This window comes from Brienomyrus brachyistius, chromosome 21 (genome assembly GCF_023856365.1).
Source record: "Brienomyrus brachyistius isolate T26 chromosome 21, BBRACH_0.4, whole genome shotgun sequence".
NCBI classification, from domain to species: Eukaryota; Metazoa; Chordata; class Actinopteri; order Osteoglossiformes; family Mormyridae; genus Brienomyrus; species Brienomyrus brachyistius.
Genome location: NC_064553.1, coordinates 8,807,023 through 8,832,506, shown reverse-complemented (window position 1 = coordinate 8,832,506; position 25,484 = coordinate 8,807,023). Strand labels below are relative to the sequence as shown.

Sequence of the window (25,484 nt, the reverse complement as noted above, 5' to 3'; positions counted from 1 at the left end):
AAATCAAATGATGGGTTCTACAAAAACCAAAGTCCTCCAGTATGGTGTCACCCGACGCCCTTCCTAAAAATAGAGGGACTAGCAAAGACGCCCAGGACTCCAGCAGAGCATGAAAACCTCGCAGGCTGCCACCTGCACCGCAAGCACGGAGCCCTGAATCAAATATAAATCAGAAGTCCGTTTTAATTCTCCTTTTCGCTGAAGCTGTAAAGGTGAACGGTTCTTCTTCTTCGAGCAGCAGGTCACATTTTAATGGCTGGGGGGGGGAGTCTGGCCCTCGAGAGCCGGGGCTCTGAGCAAAACAGGCACCGTCACTAGGGAAGGCTGAGGATGCTGAGGGCACCCTGGGCTCCACCACGTTTCTGGGAGAGATAAGTGATGTGTAGCAGCCCCAATCCGAGACCTGACCCCCCCCCCCCACAGGGTCCACAGCATAAACAGTGTGCAGCAACGCCCGGAAGCAGCGGCCTACCAGCCTCCCCCAGGAGTGCTGGACCTCCCACCAGCCCGCAAAGTTCCATCCCAGAATCCCTGCAACCTAACACCCAAATTGCCCTACCACGGGGACCCGAGAGACTTCTTGTCTGCCTCCGGCTCTCCGACGCTAGGCTGCTAGCACGATGATGCTAACGTGGCTCATGAGCCGGATTCCGGGAGAGATGCAGGAATTTCAGCGCAGGAGTAGGGGATTTTATGGGCGTGCATCGAGTGCGTGCTACCTGCGTACCGTCAGATCTAAAGATCAGTCACGCCTCTGACAGACAACTCAGAGAAGAAAACAGCGACGACAACAATAGAATCTGTCGCTGGAGGAAATAACCTTCGGAACAGGCAGAAGAGGGGAGACGTACAAAGACACGGTGTTTGCAAATGCCACGTTATCACCTTCAGCACATGTGTGGGTGTGTGCACGTGTCTCATCGTGTACCAAACACCTGGGTCCAGGTACAGGCCTGTCACCCCCTCTGCAAGAGAAACCTTGACATGTGGGAAGTTTGGAATAATCTACACAGAGGCGGTGACATAAATCGTCCCCCGACATTCAGACATGGACGTCAGAGCGCCACGGCAGCTCCGAGGTCATTGGTGTGCTGGCCTCGACTTTCCAAGTGACAGTGATCCGGACTAACCAGCCCTAACTAAGTCTCCGGGGACACTCAGGTTAGCGGATAAAATGCAGCTGGCTGACTTGTTGGGCTCATTTTACATTACACTGATTTCTGGAAACACAAGGTTACAGAGCCAGTCGATTTCAGCCCTCCTATAATCACCGAAGGCATAACGAGGATCTAAGAGCAGCCTTCGAGCAAAACCTTTCAAAATCTTTTTTTGAAACAAAGTACAGAAAGTATATAACCTTCTTCTCCAATCCCCAGACCTTTCCAACCTTTTTTTCTTATATTAATAAAAAATAAACTGGCACATAGGTCCTGCCTGGAATCTTCTATTAATTAACAGCAAGGCTACTGGATTATTCACTGAGAATTTAACAAATAATCTGGAACTCGTCCAGGAGGATTCTGGGAGTCCATAAATATTCAGCGACTGAAGGCGGCCACTTTTGCCCTTTCAGATAAAAAGGAAAGCGTTATGAGCAGAGGAAGCAGCAGAGCCCTGTGGCCAGTGGAATGTGGAGGGGGGATGGGGGGTGAGGAGAGTCACGGGACGCTGCATCAGTAGGTGTGTGTGAGTATGTGTGTGTGGCGGAGACAGAGGAAGCGGCAAAGTTCCCGAACGTTCTGCGGAAGCCGGAACCCAAAACCAACCATCTCCTCAGCGAATTTACCTCCCTTTGTGAGCCAACCCCTAATCAGACCTGGAGTCGATAGGTATGTGGGTGAGCGACGGAAAGCGCTGTATCGCGGGGCCACTTGCCTGAGACACACGAGGGCTCGTAAACACGCCGTGCGATAAACATGCCCGCCTACGTGCCCGGCTCCCGTTAGCTTTGCGATGCCGGCTGCTGAAGCAGACATGGCCGACAGTAGCCGGGCCGCGTTTCAGCCAGCTAGCGGAGCGCCGTTCCAGGTGCGTTTCCGACATTAAAGCGGCGGTCAGGAGGAGCGGTGCCAACGGGCCTGTCTTCTTCATTAGCGATACTGCATATACTTTCAAGTCAGCCCCTGCACTTAAACAAGACCCGACATGCAGGAATTCAAGAAATAATGGTGACCACGGGCGAGGTATTGGAGCAACACGAGAGTCGGAGAATATAAAAAGAAAAATAAATATCGAGGGTGGGGACGGGGGCGCGGGGGGGGGGGAATCAATAGGGCTCCCTGAAAAGATGCACAAAAGGTGCAATTAAGCTAAATGTGTTTTGTTTACGCAGCAGCTACAGCACTGTAATTTACAGCTCACTCCCGGGACCATGGGAAAGTAAAGCGCTTCAACTCTGGAGCTGAAAAACTCCACACACTGAGTACCAGGAATTTGCCATCCCACACCCTTGTCTTTTTTTGACCATCCAGCAACATCCCTGGCTGGGCAGCTGAACCAGGGGCTTATGCTGCTTAAAAAGGGGTGAAAAAAAGAGCATTTGCACTTGATCCACATAGTCCATTTTCTATGGTTACCATCAAGAATTTGGCTCTTCGGTTTTCATCTCCTTCCACTCGGACTCGGCGGTGCACCGATGCAGATTTCTGGAACAATGGAGCTTGCAAGCTGCCCTTCTATCGCAGCACTTACTCCACTTCAATCGGGAAATCAATCTCTGCCAGCTGTTCCAGTTTAAACTCCATGGCTGGATTTGGAGGACAAACAAAAACAACAGAACCACAAGAAGGATGGACTGGAAGTGGTTTGGACATTCTTGCAAGGCACTTAAATGTCCTGCAAGCTGTTGCCAGTTGCGGAACTGAACAGGCTAGTTTGTTGCAGGACATAAAAACACGCTATCTTAACCCTTTCGGAGTCTAATTGGATTTATCTGCAGCCCGAATCTCAATAGCTACAGACAAAGAAGTGAACGTGACATAAATAAGAACACATTGTAAGTCAAAAGCTCAAATGAAATTTAATGATACTGATTCAGTACAAAATGCTTCCACAAAACTCAACTGACATGTCGATTCAATGGCCATAAAACAATTTAGTGTGAACCACCTGCTGCTAATGGCCGGTTATTCATTTTTTAAAACATGCCCGGGCAGCCTGATGTCAACAGGACATTTCCACAACTGTACATCAGGCCAACCACTGTTAAATATTCACATATAAACATACTTAAACACACAATGCAGAGTGATAGACTGCAGGTGTCCTGGGCATATGGCTGCCACTGGAAATCTGAAGCAACTGGGTTAACACAGCAATGAATTCAGCATGAAAAATAAGGAGAATTTAAGCAGCAATGCTGCTGCTCAAACTGGCTTTGAGCGACATATAGAGGTCCAGAGAGAAACTTCCCCTCATCCATGTCTTCCGCTAACCTATAAGCTGATAATCTGTGACCATATCAAGTGGATGGACAACACAAGACCAGAGACATCTGAAGAGCCACCTCTCTCTACACCCGGCTTTCTTCCTCCCCCAGGCCCCACCAGCAGCTCCCCCACGTCTCGGCTGTCCATAGTCCATGCCAGAGAGAGCACAGACCCAACCAGGGAAAGCTATGACACCCATGAGTTGACAGGTCAAGCGAGAACGGTGATGTAAGCAGACGATCTGGGGCAAACCTTGACCGTGCGAGAACTCGCACCTCAGATTCAACATTCAGAGTCACGCTTCGGTTTGCGCCACACGTCCATCAAAGACAGCCAGGCCGCAAGTCATTCAGAGACACGCAGTCTGAATGATTTAACCATCTAGCTGGTATGACAAGAAGAATAGTGAATGTGACTTGCTCTTGTAATGCCCCTGATTGAAGCTGTCCTGGTTGCCAGAGCTCCTGTCACCTACATAACGGGACGCTTTTCGTCACGCACGGCTGTCAGCCCATAAGTGCTCGATCACACAAGTGGAGGGACACCCAGCTCGATACGAACTAGCAGCGTGTTTTTCGCCACAGAGCTTTGTGCTTCCCCAAACCATGGCGGTTTAGGCCCTGATCCACACCGTGAACCATATGAGACTGGTTAAAACACCGTGTTATCATACAGTCAACAGATCCTAGAGAATAATGTTTTGCTTGACAAAGTTCATAAATTTAAAAAACTTTTTTTTTTTTTTTTTTTTAAAGTAGTTTTAAACCGTGAAAGGCTAAATAATAGAGTACTGGTTAAAGATGGCCAAGTTTTTCAGAACTAAAATGTATTTCGTGTTTGCAGCCAACAGGCATTAATAAACCCTTAATAAGCCCTTAAATAAAGATACAACGTGATTCGATTGAGGAAAGCCCAGAGAATATGCTAGCCAGGCTACGCCAAATTTAGGTAATACTTCTAAATCGACCTGGCGTCTGAGTGTTTTCTTATGTCACGGTTGCGTAGTGCTGCTTTCATCTCATGAAATTTGAATGCTACGCTTAGAAATTAGCTGGTGCTACTGCAACCAATCATTTTAACAAGGCTAGGATTGTCGCCATTACTTATTACGACATCACCATCTTACGGTCTGGCACCGTCTCGCTGGTTCGACCTGAAACACAGATCCACACTCATTCGCTCTTGTCTGTGCCCAGCTAATCTCCGGCCTGTTTAGCACAATAGCGCAGAACCAACATTGCTGGAGGGATATCATGGTCTGCGATAGACACACGGATATAGGCACAGGCAAAGGAAGTTAGTGAACCACTCCAATGGCCTACGGACAACAAAGCAAACCCCTCCGATATCCCCCACTGCCACATGCACACTGGGAGGCCGCAAAATGCTAACCACAAGAGGGGCTTCCCATTCATCCATGTTCCATAACAAACGGCAAGAGTTCAAGCAACCAAACTAAATATCCTGCCACTCCGCAGCAGGTCTTCTTAGATCCCATCCAATTAAAACAACACAAGCAAGCCAAACACTTACCCTTAAATCCAATTCAAACTGCTGGTCAGAGTGTACATAAACAAAGAAATACTTTAAGATCTAAGGTTACCACTGGCACCGACACGAACCGCTGGCAAAATCTTATAGCCTAAACGTCACTCGATAGTTGCCACAAATCCAAATTTCCTACAAGGCCCTGAAACAGAATCTCTCTTCGCCGTTGATTGATTACAAAAGAAAACAGTTGACTTTATAACAGTTGCACTCCCTCCGGGTTTCCATTGAGAACGCGAGCACTCCCGGCTCTTGAGTAGAAGAGCGGTGCTTAAAAGAGAAAAACACAGCAGTAATGTAACACAAATCACCAGGCAAGAATCCTATTAAAAGAAGAAAGTGATGAAAAACAATGAATTGTCATTCGTACACCTTTTAAAGTATCACAGGGGTCTTTGATATCTAGAAAGGTGCTACAATCCGTATGTTAATAGTAATAATGATAATACTAATAATAATAACAGGTACATGTATGTGACATTCAGTGTGGTCCAGTAGACAGCAGGGGTGATTCTGGGATTTTATTTTGAAGGGGAGGGCACAACAGTGGCTATGATTCATACAGGAAGGCCAACCTCATCATTAGCCAATGATATGTTTAGAATGCGTGAATGGTCTGCGGTCCAATCAGCTTTCATCTGGAGCCCCTGTAGCCTCGCCCCTATGTATGCCCCTGGTGAACTAATAGAACAGGATACCTCTGACCGATGGCTTTCAGCTTAAGGGGTTGTTCAACAGACAATGGGAAGGGCAGTTCCTGGTTCCCAGTTACTTCAAGGGCACCCCCCCCACCCTTACCAAGAGGACATGATGCAAGGGGGCTACCTGCTCCAAATTTGTTTACGCGCTGCTTGGTGCAAGACAGTGCAGTCATTTATAATGGTTGGCTTTTCTTTATCGCCAAGCCCACCCACTTTGCTTAAAGAGACGTCACTGGCACCTCCGCAGGAGCCGAAGGGCACAGCAGAGTGGCCACGTCTACGTGCCTGCAAAGCTAAGAGGAGTGGTGTGGGCGTGGCCAAAGTGGACACCTCCCACTCTGCTTTTCTGGAGTGCCAACGCCGGTCAGCAGGAGCGGCACATTTTAGGGGAGGAATCTGAAATATTTGTGCACAAAATCCAAAACACAAAGCAGCCTCTTGATATGCAACAACAAATTTACATTTTTGTTTAAAGAGTCGGCACAAAGGGGCCTCCAGTCTCACTGGCTCTCATTACTGTAACACAAGGGTACAATGACTCCCAGTGCCCCTTTCTGCTCACGGCTCTGCAATTAAAACCCCAGGACAGAGGCTCATTACCGCACCTTTGTCTGCCATGCAAATCACCTCAGTGGGCCCCATCACCTTCCCCTCCCCCTGTACCCCCCCCCCCCTCCTCTGGCCAGTTTTTGGGTTCACCCCTCCCCCAAAGGTCAGAGGTGCCTGGGACTACAGATCTCGCACCATCTCTTCCCCCCCCCCACAAAAGTGGCTGCATGCTGGAATACCTTCCCAGCATGCCTTTGTGATGACAGGCATAAACACATGCAAAAGAATGACATCACCACAACAACTAAGAAGAAAAAGAAGAAAAAGAAAAGCATCTGTCTCCAATGGTGGTCTTTTGCTGCTGGGGGGCACTGACAGTTATTAAATTTAAGTGAGAAGAAATCTCCAAAGGAGCTCTCTGATAAAAGGGGCCAGGCTGTCCAAAAGCTGTGCAGAGTGTTTGTCCCATAGGCCCAGGTGCACGCCACATCTCGTAGAAACACACGGCATTGGGCGACACACTTTCTCATTAATGGCATCACTTGGCCATGGGACTCCACCCACCTTCTACTCAAACCACAAGGGCTTGGAAATAAGGGGGCCAATGGGAGGGGCGGTCCCTCCCCGTCTAACCCGTTTGTTTTGCTAGAAAGGGCTAGCCAGTAGCTAAAGCCAAGTCAGACATGTACATTGTGCTCAGTCTCCCAGAAAACGCCAGCAGAAATCCAGCTCGCTCATTCAGAGGCACAAATGCATGTTAAGAAGATAATCTTTCATTCGCACTGTCACACTGATTATTTCATGCTATGCGCCCAGGAAGTTTCGCTGCTTTATTTCCTTGTGCAAGATTATTTCCCTTCCCAAGTGCACCCAGAGCTCGATAAAAGGCCGAATGTGGCAGCTTGGAGCCCGTGCTGATCCAGCCACGGCCAACGAATCAGAGTCACAGCGGTCAGGCCAAGAAAGCAGGGTGAAGGGAGAGATGGCGGGAAAGGGGACCAGAGCTGAACCTGAGACAAGCCACGGACTACACCTGACACGAAGGACAACTAAGAACGCAAACACCTACTTCCTAATGGCCCAAATTGGCTTCATAAGGCTAAAATAATCACTCCACATGCGTATGAATAATCTGTTTAAAAATCTGGAGCGGCCACATGGAAGCAGGGTTGGGGGGAGGGTCTTCAATTTGTCCTCACAATCCAGAAACATGTCACCAGGTGAAATGGAATCTCTAAAATATCCATAGCAGGTTAGCGTACCCCCGCCGTAGACTGGCATCCCGTCGGTGGTGCCCCCCTGCCCTCCGCCGCCTTGAGACTGCCTCCAGTCCCCGTGTCCCTACACTTCATAAATCGATGCTGAAGATGGAAGGATATATGGGTATTTAAGAAGCCTTGTAAAGGCCTTTCAGCCTCCTTTTCTTCCTGCCTGAAAGGATGAGCGCGACGTTTTCCTCTTTTACATTCCCGCCGTACCATGCTTCCGCGAAACTCGGGAGACTCCTAATAATAATGACCCTTCCCTGTGACTCAATTTTCAAGGGGACGGATAAGGAGATCCGGGACGCTTCTTCTGCTGTTGCTACTCAACAAGGGGCCCAGAAAGACGCACAGTGACACACAGGCTGCATTAGACCCAGATTTTTTAAAACATACTCCAAACTGATGAATCACTGTAACGTTTCAGACACGTGACTGTCGACTGATGGTTGAATCGACAGCGTGCAGCTTATGAAACTGCTTCGGCAGCCTTGCACATGGGTACCAGAGGAACGACGTGTGCTGGCATCGTCGACCCCGTAAGGAAAACTTATCTTTTGGTTATTCGTTAACCACCAGACTTGATGAAGCCCCATGCAATCCATTTTCAATCCATCAGCATGACCGGGGTATTTTCACAGAGAACACACCCTTTGTCACACGAGACACAAAAGGCAAGGAAGAGATGCGTGGCATTCAGATCAGATGCGCACGTCAGAGGCATGCCATTCTGTAATGTCGAGGGGAAAACAGAGGGGGCGCCAGAGAGGGAAAATGAGGAGCCAGGTGCCGCTTACCTAATACAAAATTTTCCATTCAAAGAACACATAACCTGATGTGTGTTTTTGCTCAAATAAAGATATATGTTGTTTAGGAGGGGTTTGTAGTCTGGCTTTCAAAGCAGTTGGCAACTGGGCGGAGGGGGGGGGAGTTTGATGCCTATCTGCCCTCCCCCATCCCAGAGAGTAATGTTTTCAATCTCGCATTACACACAATTACTCAGAGCCATCAATTATGCCCCTTCCACTATACCATCCCCCACTGCCACATCCCCCCGCCTCCCCCTTACCAGATGTTCACTGATTCGCGGAAGATAACAAAGGGGTGGTGTGTGTGCGTGTGGGGGGGGTTCAAATTAAGGGTCAGACGGACTCCCCTCACCCCTGAGCACTCTATCCTGACACAAAAGCTGTGGGATTAAGCGCATTTTGCACATGAAAACCAAACAGCCCGGCCCAGCCGCACCACAAACCTCCATGTCACCGACTGCCGGGAATGACGAATGAGGAGCTTCTCCTGCACCTGAGCCCCCGTAACCCCCGTGTCCCGGGGCGCCTCCCCCCCACCCCACTGACACACGTCGTTGGCCTTCCCTCCATGGTTTCATGGGACTTCCTGCTGTTCACAGGGTGGGTCACTTTTAAAGGCACACAATCACAGATCATCTATGCGACTGACAGCGATTGTCCAGTTTCTCCAATTTACAGATTAATTTTGCAGATTTTTACAGATTATCCACTCGATTCATGGCCCAGCGACCCAAACGAAGCCAAATTGGATCAAATTTTTCAAGTGTCCAATAAGACGCACTAAGATTCTATATAATGCAACATGTAAAGTTTAGGGGTTAAATCACCTTTAATTTACGTTCTATTTACCCCCTTTAACTCTCACAAGCTATACCAGTATAAGATGTACTAGTATAACAATCCATGTCACAAAAAAAAACTATCTTGAATCGTAGCTTTTTTTCCCCTCATATCAAGCCCTACAATTTTAAATGCACAGCCTTTACTTAACATTAATAAAAATCAAAGCTGGAAAGGATGAAACCATTAGTCCAGTTAAGGGATTCAATGTTTTGCATCTCTGGACTTTTTGAAAATCGAAAGCTGATTTCACTGTAGGGTTGTAATCTTTTTTTAATCTCCCCGACCCTGAGCCGCTAAGGCCCCTGTTCTGAGTGCAAAAGACGAATTAACTCAAAGATCAAATGAATTAGTGCAGCACCGGATAACGCGATGCACTTACGGCGCAAAAACAGCCACATCAGGTTGCGACTGCAGATTTAAAATGCGGGAATGGTCGTTTTTCCGGTCGCAGTTATATCTTTATGTTCCCCTTCGGAAAAAAAAAAAAATAATAATAAATAAATAAATATTGTCCCTCAAGTACGTGATTTGTCCTGTCGTATAAACCTGCTGTCTGAGCCAAATGCCAAAAGCAATGGGCCAATCACAGATGGCAAGCATGACCCCGCGCGACATAAAAGGGGCTGTAGCCTGGTCTCGAACGCCAAACGGTCATAATTCAGGGGATGGGCGGGTTCTTCACTTGACAAACTTACGTTTGCAAGCTGCCCTTAAGTGTCTTTATTTCTGGACTTGCCACCTGGTAATTACCACCGATGAACCATGGATTATTGGCAGAAGGGAAGGGGGGGGCATTGTAAAAGAAAAATAAATCGACTGGTTTGGTTTTAATCACGATTCACAAAGACGCCATTCTGCGCGAGCTGTTGGATGCACAGCTGTGGTGATAAGCATCGCTGAATGTGCCTCTGTCCTTAAAGCAGGCTTTCATATTGTTTGTTTGCCTTTGAGAAACAACCTGAAGCGTATCTTTGGTTTAAAAGCTCACTTATCATATGGAACAGTCAAGTCACACGCCTGGAAAGAAGCCCGGAGAGGAGGGATGAGGTTGTCCAGGGCTAACGGTTCACTTTTGGTCGCTCATGCATTTTATAAAGGAAAAGCCTGGGTGGTAAAATACAAAACTAGATCAATCCTGTTTAAATTCTGCAACCTTGGCTTTACCGTCTTCCTTATTCGTATCCCGGAAGATCCATGGAACAGGTCTGTCCTAGGTTTTTGTGAGCTAACAATTTATGATTTTAACTAAAATAAGCTTATTACTCTTCTCCCACCCTCAACATATGTCTCCGTTATCATTTCAAGCCAGGGATCGTGACCACAGCAATCCAGAGAAAATAATAAATTTACACCGGGCACATCACCGGCTCAAAGATACAGGACAGGCCATGGGATCCTGTATAATTCTGTATAATAATCAAACATATACACTGCCAGTGAAAGGTTTTTACACACTGCAAAGTCTTTAACCACAATTTATTTAAAAAACTACAGATTTTTGATTCTTGTTAAGCAAGTTGAGCGAAAAATTATGAAAATATGAGTCAAATAAAACATTTACTTTATAACTTATGACCTGGAAAGCGTATGTGTGTCTGACTGGTGTATTATCTGGTTGTACGGTGATGGCAGTGTCAGATTCTACAGTAGGCTGTCCATTAACTTTAAACGCACTAGTTAACTGTTTCATCCCGTGAAACACAGCAGCATTTAATGTCCCTTGTGAAAATAATGTTTTTTTTTTCTGCTAGAAGAGGTTACTTTGATTTATCAAAAATATGACATTTTTTTCCTAATCAGGGTACTCAAATACTGTATACTGTAATACTGTAAAAATACTGTAAAATGATGGCAAAAAATTATTGAGTGTATTTTTAGTAGAAGCTAAGTGATTAACATGCAAAAGTAGAAAATCTCAGTGTATGGAAAAGCTTTTGACTGGTAGTGTATATATACATTAAAATGTGATTGGTTGGCAGCTGGCCAGCATTTATATTAGGCCAAGTTCATGAATATATTTGCCAGGCCCATCTTGGCTCCCCTGCAGGGCTGGGCCAGATTTACACCCTCCAGGGTTGTGCAAGGTGGAGATCCTGCACCCTCAATTCTGCTGCGCCACACTAATCGCAACGATGGGACGCGCCAACTGCCGTTGCAGTCCATGACAGCGCCAACGACAAACATGTGACGGGCCTCTGACCTGCGTGACAGAGAACCGGTGAGCGTAAAAACCGTAAGCGACTGGGTTACCTCTCCTTGGGTGCTTGTGTCCTTATTTCACCAGCGGAGAAATCGCAGCCGCTGAGAGCCCTGATTTAGTAGTTGGGATAAATGAAGAGGAACAAACACAATTAGCCCAGTAGAGAGATCCTGTGGCAGACCGACGCTTGGCGAAATGGGCGCCGAGGATGCCGGCGGGACTGTCGCCATGGCACCGCCAGGGTCGCAAGACACCCCCCCTCCCCCGAATGTAACGTTGCATCCATTGTTTCAACAGTAAATCAAATGTCACGGAGAAAGAGACCTGCTTCGATGGTGGAATGATTCCACCCGGGATTCAGTTTCAGCCGGCTTGCTTTCTGACATTTACCGACGATTGATTAATCACTCCAGCCGCACTTGAGCCTTGTTTGTGTTTCCTCGTTAACAAGCTAGCCCCCCCCCCCCAACACCACCCACACACAAATACATGGTAGCAATTAACAGACAATATATGGCTGGCATGCAGGAGACCTGGGTCTGGCCCCCGCCTCCCTAACTCCCGCAAACATGCTACTCCAAGGTCACCGCATCGCAAGACCCGGCTCAGGTGTTCTGCATTCCCACCGCCTCCCAAAACCACGCCTGTCCATAAGATGCATGACATGCGTCTCACATAGCTTCCTGCAGCTCTGCGGGGAAAAGAGGGGGCAGGATGAAGTCCCTCGCTGATCCCCACCATTCACCGGCATGAATGCGAGTCAACCCTCAGCTCTCGTCAGCGGCCTTCCACCATTTGCTGCCAGGTTCGGTATAAAGATGCAGAATGGGGTAAGCTCTAGAGGCAATGGATCTAAACAGTGTATCACATTAGATCTAACCTTGACACTCAAAAACCACAGAGTCACAAGAGGAAATCCCATTTCCTGACATACTGAGATGCACAGCACCAGATACACATAAGGGCTCGACCTCACGGCAACAAAACAAAGCATTCAAAGCATTCAAAAATCTTTTTTGCATAATGACCTCCTTTTCATGCTCAACCCTCCAACTCTCCCCTGTCACAGGGGTAATACTCAGTTGTTCTAAAGTGATTGGTCCATTGCCATGTCCATCATATTTTTCTGGTTTAGCCAGTAAGGCACTTAAGCACGAGGAAATAAATGACTCTTGACGATGATTAAGTTATAAAAACACAATTTTTGGGGAAAGCACTTAGTGAAGTTACATAATTAGCCTTCCTGCACTTTGCCCCAAACAGCAAAATACACCACGTCCCAGAAGTCTAGTATATGTACTGCTAATTTATGGAAAGAGGCAAGGTATCAGCCCTATCTATCAGTCCCACTCAGGCAGAACGGACTGCGAATGACACCGACCCTGCTAAACATTAAACATGGCTGTAAAACGTCACGGGTTCGGCACGACCGAAAGAACCAGCTACTTCGCAAAACACAACACATAAGCTTAACAACACGGTGGCCATTTAATGTTGAGTGAACATTCAGTGGCAGGCCCTAGTGCGAGAGGCGGGGGGAGGGGGGGATTGTCTACAATGCAGAGGACCAAAAGCTGGACTCCGCGTGGGGGCTGTTGTCAGCTGGACGACTGCGGTCTTTGGTTTGAAAATTTGCATCGGTCTGGCCAGTCGAAGCACGGCCGTGAGAAAACATAATGGCAGTTTTCTCCTGAGTAACGCAAAACTCCATGCTGTGATGTGTACCCGCACCAAGCAATTATTTTATTTTCTAAAGCTCTTCCTCAAATACCGTTCAGTTACCCTTTGATATCGAAAAGCCTGGCCAAACCAAACTCGCTTCTGCTACATCTCTCTCAGTGTGGAGCAAGTTTGTACTCTAATGGAATCTCCCAAAAGAGTTCTGAAATCCTGTCCTTTGCTGAAGCAGCCAGAGGGGACAGTGGAGAAGCACACACACACACACACACACACAAAGAGAGAGAGCGAGAGAGAGAGAGCGAGAGATCTGCAATAGCTGTTAGAAATGGCTTTTTTCCCCAAACTCAAGACGCCAACAAAGACCCCTACTTTCCTTCTCATTTGCTTTTGATGTAAAAATCTGTCGAAAGCGGGTCCAGTGTTTCTGTATGCATACCAAGTGTGTCTTACCTTCTACTTGGCAATTGATTTAGCTGGAACCTCGATGAAACTAAGAAGAGCTTTTCAAGGACATATTTGCATTAGGCGTCACCCATCCCAAATACCTCAGTATCAATCAATAAATATCTATTTTCAGAAACTGATGCAGTCGCTTAAAAAAATGACAAATAGAAAGTCTTTTATAAGTAGTCTGATTTAAGAGAATGGTACTTTTAACCATTTAAAGAGAAATATTATCGGCATGGTTTTTTACTAATAAAGCACGGACTCTGATCCCCTGGATTTTTACTCCAGGGTCCATCGGAGATTTCCCTGTCCGAATATTAACATTTGTTCGCCGTTCACATACATTATGTGCCGTAAACTTTTTTTTTTTTTGACCAGCAACCGATCTGGCATGCTTCGAGTTAAAGATCCCATTGATTAATTGGTTTCCATTCAGCGTGTTTAAATGGAGCCCCCCAAAACAGTCGCACATCGCTTTCTGTTGCCTTGGAGAGCGCTGTACTGGCGCCCACAACGCTGCCAAAAATGGGAAGGGGTGTTCAACACAAGAATGCATGTTTTACTTGGGATCCAAAAACAGCCAAAAAAAAACACTATTATCCCAAGGCGTGTGTGCGGCAGACAACAAAGCTCGTTGAAGCCGTTGCTTACTAAAAATCCAGGTGGTATTTATATAAAGCGATGTGAACTCCGACTGCCCTCTGGGCTGCACAAACAGGCGTCTGATGTCAAACCGCAGTTATATTTAACAGCATAGTTAGGTACGACCTGGGCATATAATCCCAGGACACTTTTATTCGTGCAAAATCAACAAATTAAGCACGATTGTAACAACGATAAGTATTTTGAGGCATCATCGGTCAAACTTTGAAAGCAGTATTTTTAGCAGACCAGCCAACTAACGATCCTGTGTCTCCGGGGTACAACCTTCAACGCTTTGGTTTTCATTGCAGGGGCAAGTTTTCAAAGAAAAGGTGCGACTGAAGTTCAACAGCCTGCAACAACCGATTTCAGATCCGCTGAAATGTCAGCAATGTGTATAATGCAAGTATGCAGTCCTAACTTCGTTCATTCGATACTCTTAAAAAAAACTAGGCTAATTAAAATAAGACACGGGATACAGGGGACGCAGATACCCCGGAACAAGAGAAATGGGACTGCTCTTTTAAATTGCTTTTAGACTTAAATTAATGTGTAAACCGGACCGGTTTCTCAATTTATTACACTGAATTCGGATATAATACACAGATACACCAAGTTAGCAATGTTTGGTTTAAATAACGGTACTAGGAGGAATGATGTTACATATAGAGGTGTTTACCGCTTGTAATATTTTATAGAACAGCGCTGGGTATACAAAATAGAAATTACACGGCTCACAATATGTCTTCGTTATCAAATTACTGACAATGAATTAATTACCTCGCATCGATTACACAAAAATGTCTATCTGGGTTACCTGAGATTTTTTTTCTTCCTGTCGTTGGGTTTTCTATTCTAAATAATTCATCTCTCCTTATTGGAGTCAGAACAAAACAGTAGGAAAAATGAACTTACGCAGTCGAGTAGTTTGTACTCTCTCTTTTAACGGGGCCACATGAAGGAAATTAATTCTCAATTACGCTGCATCCATGATATGAAAAAGCAAAAAAAAAAAAAAAAAGGAGGGAGGATATCCGAGGCTCGGCACCTATATGTCGAGGAGAAAGATTCGCTGCATAAGGAGAGTCTTTGTTTTAAGTGCCTTTAGTCCCACATGCGCGCCGGCTCCCCGGTCCGAACTCCGTCCGTCCACAAACCACCTTCCTTTCTTTTTCCCTTTTACCCCCCCCCCCTGCACTGAGGGGTGGAGAAAACGTGTGTGAAATGGCCCCCTTCGCTCCCCCGCCGGGGATGCCGGAGCGCGAGGCGCAGCCTCCGTGGTCACGTGGTGCCTCGCTTGAATGACACTCCAGAGTACAAACAGATGAGGGTCTGGGGGCCCGGACCGTTATTTGAAACCATGGAGATTATTATGGGACTGGGAACCTGGGGTTCCAGCATCAGCACTGCCCCCCAGCCCCACCCGCACCTAATACAAATGCATACACGCCACCTTATTTGCTATTCAGCCATGAATATGTGCCCCCCCGCACTACTGTCACCACTCCGTCACTTAGCACACTGACCAATAGGAGGACGCCAATGCTTATTTCGTACGGACAGCAATTCGCTCCAGCGTAACCAGCGGAGGCAGCAGATCCTGAGGTTCTTGATTCACAAATACAGATTAAAAAAAAAAAAAAAAAAAAAAAAAAAACTTTAAACATCTTACACTACGCATGCTCAGCAGAAAACCAAACGTTACTAAAGAATGTTTTTTTTATTAATTGCTTTTTATTATTTAGTACTAAAATATTGTAACAGTATTGTAATGTGATGTCTTATCTTAAAGAATGTTCTGTTAATGTTATGACAGAGAAAAGAGATCACTTTTGCTCCACTAGAGGTGTCAAAGTTGCATTCTGGGTACAAACAGTCCCTGACAGACGTGGACACCGGGGGCTGACTGTCTCCTCCCACCGTGCTGCAGTAAGGCACAGTAAATTCGATTATGCTTAGCCAATTACAGCACCACACAAACTGAAGTAAAATTAAAATCACAGAGACTGATTGTGCTGTCGGTTTGTTTACTGTTTACTGTAGATTGGACTGAACAAGATGAGGAGATAAAAAAAAAATAAAAAATCTTATGATAGCCTGAGAAAAAGGCAGATGTTGTAGAGGTCTATCTGACCTATCCTGAGAGTGTTAAAACTTGCGTAATTCAGAAATAATTGTGTTAGTGAAGGAGTAAACTTTGAAGCCGAATAGTGGTCCTCTGTTCAGCCACGGCATGGCGGCAAGTAACTTGGAAATGAATAGTGCAGCCACAAGTCCCCAGTGTGCACAGGGCTCCACCAGCGTCTCCACACACAAACGTGAAAATTTCCACTTGCCTGGGCACTCATGTGCCACATCCGATTCAGCTCCTCCCCTTTTGTTTAAACCCCTACCCTAGACAGCAGAGTGACACTTTAAACAGAAACGGGTGAGGTGGGGGGGCGACCCGGGGGGGAGGTCGTCCGTTTAACTGTCAATTAAAAAAAAGGCCCACTCTGCTTTATGTTTGTTTTGACCAAGCCCCTTCTTCTTGGGTGCCTAATTTAATCAGCCCAATAAATCTGGAGCAGGGAACTGGTTTTCTCTAGTGACAGTAGGCTTTAAAAGGTAAATTTCGCTTGGGGAAGAAATCACAGTTCGTGGGCCGCCCTATTAAGAGATGTGATTAAGGGGTGCTTTCAGTTTGACGTGCGCGATCCATAAGAGCGTAAGGAATGAGCTGATTCAGCTGGGGGGGGGGGGGGGCTCCTCGGTACCCCTCTGTTTTTGCGGCACGTGTGCACATCTGTAAGTAGCGCAGAGCGAGTGCACATAAAGAATACGGATGGCAGCACCTGCCTTTCCAAAAATGATGGGGAGTAAAATCGAAGTCTGAGAATGAGGAGGGGTTTCACACAGTTTGTTTGTCTTGCACAGAGCGGTGCTGGTGCGATACACTCGCTGAGGAATGAGCTATTTCATGTTTTTGTTTCGGAACACATCCCGACCCATTCATGTATGGTATACCTTCACACACACCCCCACGACAGTTAATCCTGCTGCATGTTCCCTCTGTACTCGGGATAGAGTCATTCTCTGAGCCTCTGAAGGCTGCACGTGCTCCCGTCGACTGGGTGTCACGCTCTCGAAATACGTCTGGCACCCCAGTCTCAGCTATATATTACGGAAGCGTAAATGGGCCCAATGCTTGAGCAGGGCCCCAGCGAGACCAACTCTGATAGGGTTCAGACAGGAGGTTCTCGGCCCCCCCACTCCACTAAGGGCTGTGATTTTTCTTTATTCCCTGTGACAGACAAGCCCTGGAAGGTGTGCTGGTAAAATTCTCTCCACCTGGAGCCTGCCTGTTACCAATGCCCCCCCCCAGTGTGATGGAGTGCTTGTCACATGGTGGGTAAGGCCCACTCCACAGGCTTATGTCGAAACCACACTGACTCCATGAGACGGCAGATCTCCAGCGGCTACACTCTGCACTTACCAATGAGCTGCACCCCACCCCCCCAGACGAGTAAATTACCAGCTTTTTCTCCCCCCCCGCCTTTCTGTTCTCTTTTAAACTGGTGAACAAACAGGCTTGATATCAGCTGTGACAGGAGCCTCAGCGTGTAAACAGTGATTTTTTTCAAGCCATCCTGGTTAAGGGGGTAAGGGCGGGGGGGGGGGGGGGGGGGACAGAGTGGATAAGGACAGAGTGCAAAGATTGGTCAATAAGCAACTTAATTTGACATTCCACTGAACTTATGCATCGTAACGTCCCGCAAATAACCCGGTCACTACCCACCAACCAATGTTAGCCCAAGACCCCCGCAGGCCCCTACTAATGGAACGTTCCCCATCAGGAGGCGGCGTCTGTGGTTGTCATGGAAACAGGATCTGACACAGCCCCGCCAACGAAGACATGTGGTACACGTTCATTCATTCTACTTTCCCTTCATCCCTCTCTCCATCCGTCCTCCTGCTTGTTCTCGTTCTGTCCATCCACTAGACGCCGCCTGACCCGTATCAGTGAATTGGACTAAAACGCACGTCATGGAACGTGCGAGAACATCACCGCTAACGAGCTCGTGCACGCCGTGCTTCCACCTACAGCATCATTCCCCTTCTGTTTCCTCCCCCTCCGATGTTCAAGGGAAATTTTAACTCAAAGATTTAAAAGCTTACCCACTCCGCCCCACCCCCTTTGAGCCAGAAGCTGGGGGGGGCCTCTGGCAGATTCTCCCTTCTTTGGTCAGAAAGCCGTCGGCCGAAAAGCTCAGTGCCGTGTTTAGTCAAACGCTCCCTGGCTGAGCTGTCGCCTGGAGCTCAGAAGCGAGAACGGGAGCACGACGGTACAGGAGTATGGGGGTACGGGCTTATCCTACCTCCCACCCCAGCACCCCCCGAGGCTGGCTTGACGCAGGAAGCCGTGAATGTTCCACATTTTAATGCATAATACTCCATTTAAGTTTAATTGAATCACATCCATGTTTGGAATTCTGCAGTGCAACAGTAGCTTTGTGCAAATGGCCCCAAACCGATCATTCTTGCCAGCAGTCGTCTAGCCTCACTGCCATTTTCCCAGCTGAATGCATTAAAGGGTGAATCCTTCCGGACGAATAATTAACGGGTGCACCGTCTGTGTGAGAAGACGCAGGCGTGGGAGACTCAGTAACTCCCCACATGTGTCGTCTGGCTTTACGTGTCCTGTTCAGTAAATAAGAGGGAAGGAGCTGTGGATGCGGTGGCTCCGCCTCCCCCGAGCAACCAATCACAGCAAACGCCATCTCAGACACTTTAATTAAACAGAGCCCTGGCCCACCCATTACCCCCCTCACCCGCCATGTCCCCCCCCCCCCCCAGAAAATCTGCCCACACAGCACCAATCCTGTATTCAGATGTAAACTGTCCCCTTCAGGCGGGGGCTGGGCATCGATAGCCAGGGGGCGGGATTAGACAGACCCCCCAGAGCTGGTTATGCGCCAATCAGTCTCCAAATCGCTTCAGAGTGGCTCCTACGCTTCCGATTGATTTTTATTATTCCGATCACAGCTTCATGATGCCAGGGAAGAGCTGAGAGCTGCCTCCATAATTCAGAGCAACAAACAAACAAACAAATAAATAGATAAAAGCAGAGTGATGAGTCTGCATTACTACACCACTAGATGCACATTTTAGGATGTTTCCATCATAATAAATATGCATGTTTTAATGCCTTTGGTGGTAGAAGATTGATTCCCTGGGACCAGTTGCACTGACTGTGTCTCGGTCAGCCGTGCCCCTTGAGCAACATTACTGGCTGCTGGTGGGATCTTCGCTGACATGGAAAGGGGCAGCCACTGTAATGTTGGCATAAAGGCCAAAAAAAGGACATTTACTGGGACATAAAAGACACATTTTTGATTCTCAGCCACTATGAAATTATTTATGAGAGGACAGTAAAATTAAATTCATTCGCTAATTTCTCTCTCCCAAGCAGAGTTGGATAATTCAGGTCCAGAAAGTACAAATCCAGACCAATATTTCAAACCAAGCAGTTTAGTACTTTGTGACTAACTCTTTATATGCAATTGGTTGGTTGAAACAAAATCTTGGTCCGGACTTGTGCTCTCTGGATCTGAATTACCCACCTCTGCTCATAAGTCAGGTGGAAACTGCCGGAAGAATTTTAAAATGAGCTCTAAGGCGGAGAAAATGCACAAGGCGAAACTGCAGAGACATTATGGTGGCCAGACAGTGTCAACGAAGACACTCTGATCTATAAGGTGAGGTGATTTCTTGTCCGGCCTGCTAAAGGCTCAGCAGACTCGATCTTACCTGAATGCTGGTAGGTCATGGCCTGGAGAAACCCTGTAACTCACTCCTAACCCAAAAGCTCCTGGATTTTATTCTCCATACGTAGACAGATGCTCTCATGGCAGAAGAATCATCGTGTCCAGGACAAAATAGAGGTGAGGTGACCTCTGACACTGAATGCACAGCCCCGGCCGGCTCTGGCCACACACAGGGGAGTGAAACAAATGTAAATACTGTCACTGTTTCAATAATTCACCAGGCCAAAGCTGGATAGCACTCCCTCGCATGATGTTCGCCTCGACCCTGCATAACCCCTCCATACCAAACCTGAGATGTTGCGCTTACATACGGAGTGAGCACTCTCTCGCCGGGGCGGATGGTGCCCGTAAATCTCCACTTTCGTCGTCGTCGATGTCAAGGTAGGAAAGCTCAGAGGTGAAGATTTCAGATCCAGAGGGTACACATCCAGACCAAGATTTTGTTTCAACCAAGCAGTTGCGTATAAAGAGTCATAGTCACGGAGTTCAGCTGGTTGGTTGAAACAAGATCTTGGTCTGGATTTGTACTCTCTGGACCTGAAATCTCTACCTCTGGGAAGACTAACATAACGTGCAGGTCAGCTGGGAAAACGCTCCTCTGATCTTTGGGGAATTTTTCTCTGAACTGACTCCCGTCGTGTTTCGCCAGATCGTGCTTCTGACCAGGCCTTCCAGTTATGGCCCTGGCTCCTTAACCACATCACTCCTCCTCATTGGACCTTAAATGACTCCACTGGAAACATTTATAAACAGTCCCTGTCCTTGTTGGTATACCAAGAGCACCACAACTGAGTGTTGCCAACTTCGATACTGGTTTATGTCTCCTTTGTACGGCCCAACTTCTAGTTCATTGGCCAGTTCTGTTTTCTTCTCAAGACTACAGGCCCTGGCCAACTCCCTTCTGACAGCTCAGTGGCAAAAATAGCAGAAAAAGAACAGTTATTGAGTGATTGATATTTTCTTCCTCATCAGTGTCTTTGGGGGACGGAATCTAAAACTGGATCCTGCAGAAATCTATCAAGTTAACCTGCTTTGACACATAGGTGATAGAGTATTTCCTCCTCAGACTCGACAACGGCAAGCTGCTCTTAGCGAACCCGGGACAAATATCAGCATGCGTTTACAAACCGATAGTGAAGTCTCACTCTACCGTGGAGCATCTAAAAGCTTCAGGTGGCCCTCTGCTCAGTACGTTAAAGAAACCAGACATGTGGGAAGTGGTTTTGAATCGGTAATAGCCTTGTGTCGTCACGCAGACTCGGCGCATCGGTGTATTTTATTCTACAAAAGGCCCCAAATTGGATTTGATCATGCAGCTATCCCGAGAATATCGTGGAATGAGACCTGGGGGTTCACGTCTACGACTCAAACGTGAGGAAATCAATGCCAGAGAGACACCACTTACCCCTCTGTTGTTCTTAGAAACACTTGAGCTTCATGTCTTCTTCTTTGGCCTCTTTTTCAGTAAGATCACGTTCACCTTAAATCAGAGAGTAAAGATGCACCCGTTAGGAAAAAAAACAAAGGACTTTAGCACAGATTTCCTGAAGTTTGAGCCAGTTGACGAGACAACATCCCAGAGGACGCCTCAGTTCCATGCAGTGTTGCCTTGCAGATGCCCAGCTTGGTAACAGACCCAACTGATTGATGCACAAAAGAGGATGTAAATGCACAGTCACCTGTCCGGGGACCAGTGGGTCACATGAAGAGTCTGATTTTACTCTTTATGTTGGTGATCTACATACTTTCCACATCACCTTTAATGAAAGATTTCCATTTTTCTTTGTGTCATTGTGTGCATTTTCTAGGTTATTCAAAACAAAGGGAAAAAAAGAGGCAAACTTACAAAAACCTGAGAAATGAAAGTAATAATTCTAACTGCATGGGTCAGCCCGATACACAAAGAGCAGGGGCGGAGCATTTTTGGTCACATGTGCGCCTTTGTGTCAGCCGCCGCCTTCGGTGTCTGGCCTGATCTCTCCGCACCGGCAGCAGACAGGGCCCGGAGAATTCTGGGGGCATCGTTTCCAGGACAACCAGCCAGCAGGTGTACATCAATTCTTCATTGTGACGGGTCAACTTCGCCACAGGGTCCAACCAATAGGAGAAGAGAGCCTCGTGGGAGGCATGTTGGGTTGTTTTTTTTTTTTTTCCTCGGGGGGGAGGTTCACGGGTGGTACCGTTAATCTGTCTGGGCCGGCCTGAACTGCCGTACCCTGGAAACCCAGTGAAGACCTGGGGTGTAAATGTCAGCCCTACTCCCCAGACAAGAGCACGCATTCCTGACTACAGGGATGTGCACTGCATTGTTTAGCCAAGACACTACTGGACAACAGGAATGAACTTTGAACCAGCACACCTGCAAAACCTGCTAAAATTAGCGGCTGCTGGTCCGTACGGGCTTGTGGTGCTGGGCTGGCGAGTCACGCAGCTGAAACTGCACATTCCCTGGGAGGTACACTGCGGCATTCTACACTGCACAGCTGTACATCACTATGGGGTGTGTGTGTGTGTGTATTTCTGTGCACCTGAAATCTGCTTTAGCATTAATCTGAGAGAGAAAAATGCTAGTATCCCAAGAGTTGGAAGCGCATGAATGATCCCCCCCCCCCCCCCCCCGACGCCTACTCCCTTAAGTTGGAGTATTTCCTACGTAGAAATATTAGCTTTCCAGAATAAAGGATGAGATCAGTGGTTGGTTTATGACTCCAAAGTAAATGTTTCCTCCAAATAACGTGACAATAATATTAATAATAATGAAAATATTTCGTGCATGCTCTAAGTTAATTTTAAAACGGGTCTTAAAATAGACTGTTACCTCACGCCCCCTCCCCCCTTTCCTGGGCTTTCAGTTTCCTGTCACTGTCTCCCCGTAGGGCACAGGAAAAGGTAGAAAATGAGCATCAGTTATCCCTAACAATCACCCTTTTCCATATCAATTCCGACCGCGGATGATGGCAGCCCGCCAGGCAGCCGAAACAAGCGCGGCGGCGGCAGCCTGCGTCTCAAACCCCTCCCGGTTTGCGGAGCAGCTCCCCCCCCCCCCCCATTCTGACTACCACTTCAGCGCCAGCCCTCTCTGTCTCGAGTTTCATTAGCGGCCCGCTTTGTGCCGATAAGTGCGGCAGCCGCCATTATTTCGGGCGAGCTCTGCGAAGCACAATAATAATTACGGGCGCGTCTGGCAGCCTGCGTTGCTGGGGCGGGGCGGGGGGAGCCGGGGTATTCATTCAGCTTCTCCCCCCACATCGGGACCTCATACTCAGCCAGCCACGGGGCAGGTGCCTGGCACTTTCATTGGTACATAACGATAGATCAAATAATAATTTCAATAATGATGATTTAACTATTCCCTGCAACCCTGTCCGGAATCAGTTACAAGACTGATGGATGGAAATACGGTCTATTTTTTTTCCTGGACGTCCTTCACTTGCCTCTTGGTATGGGAACAATACTGGTGTGATTATTTAAAAACAGAATGGGGGGGAGGCTTTCTCTGAGCAAATTTCATCGTCTCATTGGCCTTTGGCGGCAATATAGTGTTGGAAGTCAGTCACAGATGTGCCCTGGCCAACAGTGGGGGACAAAGTAGATTAATTAATCATCAATGGTTACATGTCATCCCATATCGGGTGCACCCCAGCCTCGTGCCCTTTTGGACAGAAACCAGGGCTTGCCCAAGACAACTGGTTAGAGGATGAATGGATGGAGGGATGGATGGATGGTCACACGCTTTTCTAAGCGACCCTCGGATGTCTGGCATTTCATTTTGCATGGAGTACATTCAAGGCCGGTCCATGTAAGCTGAGCCTCTTCCTCTGTGTTTTTCCCCAGATGAAATGAGATGGGAGATTCATGCTAGTTTGAGGAACGATGGAATTAAGCGGAGACGTGAAATCATTAATCAACATGACCAATCAACCTTTTCCCCTATTTGAACTGAATGGTAAACCAACTCCCCTTTAAAAATGAGACTAAAAATAAATGATCAGGAAATGCAGAAACAACCAGCTATTAAAGGTCCACTGCAGGCGGGGGCCAGCTGAGGAGGCGTCTGGCAAGATAAAGGGGAAGCCATTTGGTTTATTACTGCTATCATCGAGATGAGGATCCCGGACTGCGCCTGACCTGGTCAGCCTCGGAAGGGAGCCCGCAAAGCCAGGATCATCCGCTTTAATCCGCGCTCATTAGGATGGGTCCGGAGATAGCCCTCCGCCAATCCGCCGTCACGGACACGCCGGGCGGGGGGCGATTTTATTAAAACTGGTTTATTGGATCATTACTCAGCCCCGCTCGGTAAATGAGACTTCAGACTCATACGCGAGTGATACCAGTGGCGATCATCAAAATAGCAACAGTAAGTATTAAAAAGCACTGAAACCGCTCATCCAACTCTGTATATTAAATAAAATGCAAGGTTTTATTTTCTGTCATTTTTTAAATTATTTTTTGACATGCTACTACTATTTTGCAATAGCGCTCTAAAGGTTTTTTCATTACAGTAATTTTTATGATTGCCTTAAATCTGATGGGCAAAATGTATATTTCTGTGACCTTCCTAGTGTCAGTTACAGCCATGGCTACGTGCTGTGAGCCTGGATTTATGGCAACTCTTACTACATTCTAGGTTCTAACTTGGAATTAATACAGTATTACGCCTTAATAAGAGGATATTAAGGGTCATGTATGATGGTAGCATCGCATCATCTTTATGATCTGATCCAGCGATGCAATTTTTCACCAGACAGGAGAGTGCATGCATGCGTGTGCACGCGCGTGAGCGTGCAGAACACGCACACGCCAGTGCGCGTTCCAGTCAGTCGGCGGGGGAGGGCAGTCGGTTTGCGTACAGGGCCCCCTCTGTTCATTTCTCATTTCGACCAAAATAACTCCCGGCAGGGTTTTGTAATAAATGACAGCCGTTGCCGCGCGCCGCGGATATCATCTTTACTCCTGCGCAAATTAAAAATTAAAACTCATTCGGCGAGGTGCCCGGTGCGACTCGCCAGCTCGTGCGACTGGGGCTGCTGGGAGATGCGGTTCTACATCACGCCCGTATCTCCGGCTCCGGTGAATAATGGTGCCGGTCCGGCACTGCTCACCCAAGGAAGAAGATGTCAACTTGAAATTCCAGCTGTAATTGATATATGTGTCATTGTGTTTTAGCGTCTTTCCACTTCCATTCTGAAAACTCCCAGTCATTTCCCATTAGATCCACAGCCTAGCTTCGCAGCCCAGTCCTAATTGCTCTCTCCCGTTACACGCTCTGTAAGACCCGTCGCTAGATGCACATGAGCTCCGGTCACTGCGTTTCAATTTAAAGACACTTTCATTTGCTAGCACCCCTAAGTATCCTTTCACCGAATCATACATCAGACAAACGTATACAAAGCCGACCTCGTCGATACCGAAGATCGTTCATGGCGAAACATAAATGTAAACAGGTAATTGGTTTATCCGTAATGTATTTACGTTGCCTCCGTGCAGGCAGCACTGTCTTGCTACAGATTGCACGTAGGCTTCTCAGTTACCCGGCCAATCAAATTTGAAGCAGGAGCACTGAAATAG

At 47.3% G+C, this 25,484-nt stretch overlaps 1 protein-coding gene across 13 annotated transcripts in view; it reads right to left on the bottom strand.

Moving 5' to 3' along the window:
• The window catches only part of LOC125716397 (receptor-type tyrosine-protein phosphatase S-like), a 135,062-nt gene that overhangs the window by 90,921 nt on the left and 18,657 nt on the right, over positions 1–25,484 (bottom strand). For 12 of the 13 annotated variants that reach the window (XM_048988644.1, XM_048988633.1, XM_048988639.1 and 9 more), the window contains exon 2: positions 21,322–21,396. The gene's annotated coding sequence lies outside the window, so the exon portion shown is untranslated. Of the gene's footprint in view, positions 1–15,024; positions 15,620–21,321; positions 21,397–25,484 lie in introns of those variants that run through there. The other variant, XM_048988634.1, reaches the window with a different exon arrangement.